This window comes from Mastomys coucha, unplaced genomic scaffold (genome assembly GCF_008632895.1).
Source record: "Mastomys coucha isolate ucsf_1 unplaced genomic scaffold, UCSF_Mcou_1 pScaffold20, whole genome shotgun sequence".
NCBI lineage: Eukaryota > Metazoa > Chordata > Mammalia > Rodentia > Muridae > Mastomys > Mastomys coucha.
In genome coordinates this window covers 18,355,949-18,363,371 of record NW_022196903.1, presented here as the reverse complement: position 1 = coordinate 18,363,371, position 7,423 = coordinate 18,355,949, and positions in this window count along the sequence as shown.

The following is a 7,423-nucleotide window of genomic DNA, read 5'->3' as shown; positions in this document are numbered from 1 at the left end:
CTCCTCCCTCTATTCCTGGGTCCATGATCTGTGCTGCTGCCTTGGACTGTAATGGGCAAGGGAGTTTCTTTTGCACAGGTATTGGTGACTTGCAGACTCATAGTTCAAACGAGAGACAGAAGGCTTCTGTGACATCCTACCCAAACCCCTAGCCTGGATTTTATATGAGTATGGGTGTTCTAAATTCTAGAATCAAAGTCCTCACATTTGAATGGCAAGTACTTTACTTGCTGATCTATTTCTCCAGCCCCAACACGGCATCCCTCTGAGAGTTTGAGAAAAACATTCTTTAAGACACCTTTCTGTCCAAAAGTGTCCAAATGGATAATTGGTTAAAGTAAATTATTCCTTTTCTTCTAATGGAAATGTAGCTATCTTCATTGTCTGTGGTCTGATTTTCCCCACGGAGGCATTGTACAGAACCACACGAAATCTCTACTTTGTGTGCTACTTTTCTTTACAGTGACTGATGTATGTTAACTGTTTGCAGAGTAACTTCAGGCATCTGCTTGGAATGCCACTTCAAAAGGCTTATAGGGAAATACCGCTGTTTTTGCTGAAATAAATGCTAGTAGCTGAAAATTAACCAGGTGCTTTTTTTTTAAAATGTAATTTTAGTAAGCTTTCTTAATTTTTTTAGCTATCAAAATATTAAAATACACTAAAGAGTTCTAAATTGTTAGGTAAATTAAAGAGGCAGTGTCTCTATAATAGAGTTGTTGCTATAGTAAGACAGCCTTCCAGTTTTGTTAACTGACAATGTTTACAAAATGAACAGGTCATATACATACATACATACATACATACATACATACATATGCCCTAGGATCTAGGAGGCCCTGGTGAGGTGGAATGAATTCTGCTCTCAGCTTTGAGTGATAATGATTCTGAACTGTTGTCAAGCATACTGGTCAGGCATGTGACTCTAGTAAACTGTTCTGTTTCTTCTGAGACCAAAACAACTCTGCATGGAAGCAAGAAAAAATTTACATCTTGGTTGGCTTAGCAAACTGTTGGCAAAAATTCATTCTCATCAAATTGATAGAAATGCTTGAAAGAGATAGAAACCAAATGGAGTTGAAGAAACCAGAAGAGATGTTGTAAAATACAGGAGGAGACCAAGAGAAGAGGTGTGTGGGAGAGTGGGCCTCACACCTCACCTGGGCATCAAGGTGGAGACCACCCTGATGGCATGAGAGTGGGAGAGCTGGGCTGGCCCCATGGGATGAGAGTCAGAGAACTGGTACCATCCCTTGCTGGATGTCATAAGCAGCAAGGAGGAGAGCTGTCCCTGATCCTCACCGAGGCAAAGTGGGGAGAGGTGGCAGGCTAGACAACACAGCCACCACCCAGACCCAGATCCAGGGCTCTGAGTTGTCCCACCCTAACATCTACCTCACTTTTGAACTGCTGGAGCATGAAGGGTAGCTCCTGCAGATCCTGCAAGATCTCCATGATACAGGGTAACTCCTGAGAGGAGTCCCAGTGAGGACCCAGTACTGGTAGTTTAGTACAAGCTGGAGGTCTCAGACCAGACTAATGACTCAGTGTAATGAACATTTGCAAGTAAAGCTATTTGGGCAAACGTGTAAACTGTGTGATACATTGTGGCACACTGCAGCTTCCACAGAAAGATGCTTCTATTTGTTTGTTTGTTTTATTTTTATTTATTTATTTTTGCTTACTTTTGGTGGGGGTGGGCTGCAAGTGTAGAGGGTAGATACAGAGGGACAGGATCAGGATGATGATGGATTGAGCATATTATGTGAAATTCACAAAGAATCAATACAAAGTGACAGAGAGAGAGAGAGAGAGAGAGAGAGAGAGAGAGAGAGACAGAGAGACAGAGAGACAGAGAGAGACAGAGACAGAGACAGAGGGAGAGACAGAGAGAGACAGAGACAGAGACAGAGACAGAGACAGAGAGACAGAGACAGAGAGAGAAAGAGAGACAGAGGGAGACAGAGGGAGACAGAGGGAGACAGAGGGAGAGAGAGACTAAAAAACTATTTTTAAGATATGACCTAGCAGTCAAAGCAGTTCTGTTTTTCATCAGTCCCCAAGTACAACACCTTGTTTGTCTCCTCACTATGAAATTTATGCCTGGCCCAATGTGAAGAGCTTCTCCAATCTCAGAAAGTGCCACATGGACTGTGTTGATGGAGACCAGAAGATCCTGTTTCAATATGTCCCACTTCATAGATGGTTAGTTGGTTCTGGTTATCAGCTGGAAGCTGGGATTTGGGGTTAGGACCTTGGATTCTTTTCATTGCTGTGTGGTTTTGTATGACAACCTGGCAGCATTGTTCTAAGACAGCATCTCAAGAGAATTAGATGTAAGCTAAGCTGAATTTTGTTATATAACCTTGGTAGTCATAACCTGTCCAGGTGACAGGAACCATCTGTTCCACTCATAAAAATTGATGAATGTCAAGGGACATATAAGGGACCAAAGCTGAGCTTTTGAAAACCAGTCTGCTACAGGTTGGTGCCCTAAGGACAGTGGCAGGGACTTCTCTGTGAACATCACTGAGGCTCCAAGAGCTCAGCCTTTCCTCTTGGCTTCAATTTTATTTCTATTTTCTCTAGACGGTTTCCTGAGTCCTTTTGTGTGTTCTCATGGGCTTCAAACTGGAATACCACATAGATAAACTGGGGAAGGTTTCTCATTTAATATTATCTAAAAACAAACAGACACTTGCATTAAAAGTAGGAAGTGGTCGGGCAGTGGTGGCGTTCACCTTTAATCCCAGCACTTGGGAGGCAGAGACAGGCAGATTTCTGAGTTCAAGGTCAGCCTGGTCTACAGAGTGAGTTCCAGGACAACCAGGGCTATTCAGAGAAACCCTGTCTTGAAAAACCAAAATAAAATAAAATAAAATAAAAGTAGGAATAACATATAGAGTTTTAATTCTATATGTTATTTAAGGCAATTACTTGGAATAATAAGTATAACAATAACCTTTGGTATTTTAGTGCCTTAATTTTGAGAACCTTGATGATGGTAGTTTTTTTTAAATATAAAGAGATATTTTAAATAAGTGAGCAACAAAGATAAAAATACTTTGCACTGGCCCATCTCTCTGTGACTTGTTCAGAACTATTACAACCATGGTACTGAAATAAGAGCAGGAACGTGAGAGTCATGGTGACATCCATGTATGCAATGGTTGAGAACGCGATTCAAACTAGCCTCTCTGACAAGTTGCTCCAAGGTCAATCTGTGTCTTGAGAACTGTTTAGAAACTCCCACAATGATGGACTGTTAGAATTTCTTGAGTGAATGAGACATTTCTATTTCACGCTATCTCTTCCTCCTTCAAATCTTGCTTTTGTTTTAAAGATGATTTTCTTAATAGGGGGAAACACTTGTGAATTATAATTTAAGGCCAAGGATGTTCAGATCCTTAACACGGGTGCAGTGTTTTTTCATTTATTTGCCTAGATATTTAAAGCTACCTACTGTAACATCTCAACATATTAGTAAGAAGGGAATATTGTAAGGTATCAGAATATCACATAGCCAGCATATTGGCATTCCAGGTGAAATATTATGCAAAATTGACAATGAAAAGCTAATAAATCATGTGTAATAAAATAGTTAGGAATACCAAAAGAATAGGTCATCAGAATGAAGTCATAGCTGTGTAATAAGCTATTACATTAAAGATGTATAGAATAACAGCTACAGATGTAATGGAACAATTACGTTTTAATAGAGCTGTCTGCTAGAGGCTCACATAACCTACTCAATCCAGCTTCCTTATTTATGACTCGTCTTAGAATGTACTGTTATCTCAAATGTTAAGGTTGGAGAGATTGGGAAAGCTTATAGTGCCTTACGGGAACTTTTGTTTTAGTCTGTCTCAGGATGTATGGGTTAAAATCTTAGCAACCTACTTCATGCTTATATAATTATTTTCATGGTTATATAATCATTTTCTCATGGACAAGATTGTGTAGGGTGCATCACTACTAAATCAACTTAAAGGAAAAAGAAAGAATTTGTGTCACCTCTCAAACTTCATTGGTGGAGCAAAGGTGAAGAAGAAACCAGATACAACAACAACAGAAGGAATAGGACTGGGACAGAGGGCTGGGAAAGCAGCCAAAGAACACAGAACTAACCTTGACTCCTCCTCCCAAACCTGAGAATAATGAGCTTTAATCCCTTTCTCTTTCTCCTTTCATTTCCACTAATTAACTTATGTATTCACTTTATATCCTGATCTCAGCTTCCTCCTCCTTCCAGTCCCTACCTCACACAGCCCCCCACTTCCCCTTCCCTTCTCCTCTGATAAGGGGGAGCCCCCCCCATCCTGGGTACCTGGCACTTCAAGTCACTGCAGGACTAGGCACATCCTCTCCCACTGAGGCCAGACAAGGCAGCTCAGTTACTGGGATCAGGATCCACAGGTGGCAACAGAGTCAAAGAAAGGCACCCTCCAGTAAGTCCAAGCTGGATATCTGCTACATATGTGAGGGGGATCTAGGTTTAGCTCATGTGTGCTCTTTGGTTTATGGTTCAGTCTCTGGGTGCCCCAAGGGTCCAGGTCAGTTGGTTCTGTTGGTCTCCCTCTGGAGTTCCAATCCCTTCCAGGTCCTTCAAGTCCTCTCACAATTCCTTTCCCTTGCTTTCTACCTCACCATGTCATCTCTCCCTGTCAGTCAACATGTAGTCCATATATGTCACCCGAGTGATGGGATTATGTGTGTGCGTATCTATGTGTATCTGCATATGTATATGTATATGTATATATGTGTGTATATATATGTATATATATGTATATGTGTATGAACACACATATATGTATACACATATATGTATATACATATATATGGGAAAATTGCTTAAATGTTACTTCTCTAACTTTCTTCTTTAAGCTTTGAGCTTGAGTTTGGAGCCAGTCTCCTCTAAACACTTTTGGCAGGAAATTGATTCAAGCATCAAACAGAATTATTTACGATTCTGTTTCCCTGTCTTCCAGTTTTGCATAGCTCTTCAATCCTAGTGATAACTTAGGCTCTCTCTCCCTTTTCCACTTAGGATGAATGACCTTCTTTCTGGTCCCAGGCTGCCTTTCTGGTTCCTACCCTCTAGACTAGGCTGGCCTTTGCTTAGGTGGACATGCTTCTAACCCCCTGCGTGGCTCTGAGTCAAATGCTTCATCATTTTTGGGCACATGGCACTCTTTCTTGGCAACATTTTGCTAATTCTTCATAGCCAGATTGAACTAATAGAACAAAATGCCATGCTGTGCGTGTCTATATGCGACACAATTTTATTTTTCACAGTTCTAGAAATCATTTTGTCAAGGTCAAGATGCTGGCAGGTTCAAAGTCTGGGAAGACCTTGGCCTCACCCCCCTGCCCTTTTTTTTATCGCTTCATTTTATTTATTTATTGTTTAAACTTTTTCCTGATTCTTTGTGAGCTTCACATCATGACCCCCAATCCCATTCATCTTACTGCCCTTTCATATTTGCCCTCTTCCCTTGGATCCTCCCCCATAAAAGAAAATTTAAAAAAAAATTAACAAAGTAAAAAGTATAGAAAACGTCTGGTTGGTTCAGCCAGCAACTGACCAATGCAGATGCGGATGCTTGGAGCCAACCATCAGACTGAGCTCAGGGACCCTAGTGGGGGAGCTGGCAGGACTGGAGGAGCTGAGGGGGATTGCAACCCCATAGTACATCATCAGTTGGCTGGACTATCCAGTGTTCTCAGAGACTAAAACACCAACCAAGGAATGTACAAGGGAGGGATCCATGGCTCAAGATAAACAGGTAGCAGAGAATGGCCTTGTCTGACATCAATGAGAGGGGAGGCCCTTTGTCCTGTGGAAGTTTGATGCCCCAGGTAGGGGGATGCTGGAGGGGTGGGCAGGAGAGGGTGGGTGAGTGGGGAGTACCCTCATAGAGTCAAAGGGGAGGGAGGAGGTGTGGAGGGGTAACTGAGAAGTGGGATATCATTTGAGACATAAATGAATGGAATGATTAAGAAAGAAAGAAAGTAAGAAAGAAGAAAAGAAAGAAAGAAAGAAGGAAATAAGGAAAGAAAACATCTTTTCATAGAAGTGTAATGAGTCACAGTGTGTCCCAGAATATTCGCTTTTGTCCACACATTTTTACTTGAAAATGTTCATTGCAATGAATCATTGGTCTGGCTCAAGGACTCTGGCTTTTTCTATACCATCAGTATATACCATCAATACTGGATCCTCACTGGGACTCCTGTGTCATGGAAATCCTGCAGCTTTGGATGTGCAGATGGGCCCTTTCATATATTCCTACAGTTCATAGATGAGGTAGACTTTGTGGTGGGCCAACTCAAAGCTCTGGATCTCAGCCTGTGTGGGAGCTGAGCTGTTTAGCCCACCAGCTCTCCTGTACCCCAGTACAAGGGTGAGCTTTTCAGCACTGCCCTGGCTAGTTCATCCAAAGCTACAGTCAGCAAGGGGCAGGGCCAGCTCCCCTGCTCTCATGCCCTTGAGGTTGGCTTACCCACCCCAACCCTAGCAGGGCCAGCTTTATTATGTTGCCCAGACGAGATGCATGGCCTGCTCTCCCAACTGCCTCAGGTGATGAGGTAGGGGTGCCATCCTCTCTATGCTCCTACCATCTCATGGCAGGGGAGTGGCGGGGCCAGCCCTCTTGGGCTCAAAAGAACTTGATATTTTTACACACAGCTGTAGTCTTCTCACTGTAATATCATGTAATGGAAAATTAAAAGGCTCTCTCTCAGTTCCCTTTTACTTAAGGATGTTATTGTGGTTTGAATGTAAAATGTTCCCCATAGACTTGTGTTTGAACACATTGTTGCCAAGGACCAGCCAGGGCATGGAGAGAGGTCCTGAGAGAAGGGGTGTCCGAGAGTAGCCAAAAGAACCACTCAAAGTCAAATCGCCAGTCCAAGCTGGCAGCCTAGGTTCTGCTGAAATGGCTTTCTAGACTGCTCTCTCTCTCTCTCTCTCTCTCTCTCTCTCTCTCTCTGGGTGTGTGTGTGTGTGTGTGTTTCTGCTCTAGCCAGCTTTTTCTTGCTATTCTAAAAACTCTGGTTGAGACAGCTCTCTCTACTAGTAAATATCATAAAATCTACCTTGATAGCTCATGGCTTTTTTGACCAAAGTCAGAAAAGAAAAGATGCTGTAAAAAAAATTAATGGATCTTTTGACCAAGTCAGAAATCTTGGTAAGAAAAAATTCTTGAAGAACTGTTTTGCTCTCCAGAGATCTCCAGAACACTCAGCTCTCACTAGAGAAAATTCTAAAGAACAACTGCTATCTCTTTTTGCTAGCTCATCTCATGCAGACCAAAAGCCCAGTCTTTTATATTACATATCAATCCAGTTATTTACTCCAGGTTCTCTTTTGATTGTCTTATGAATCAGCATCCTGTGAACACAGCCCTTTGATTCTTAAAAG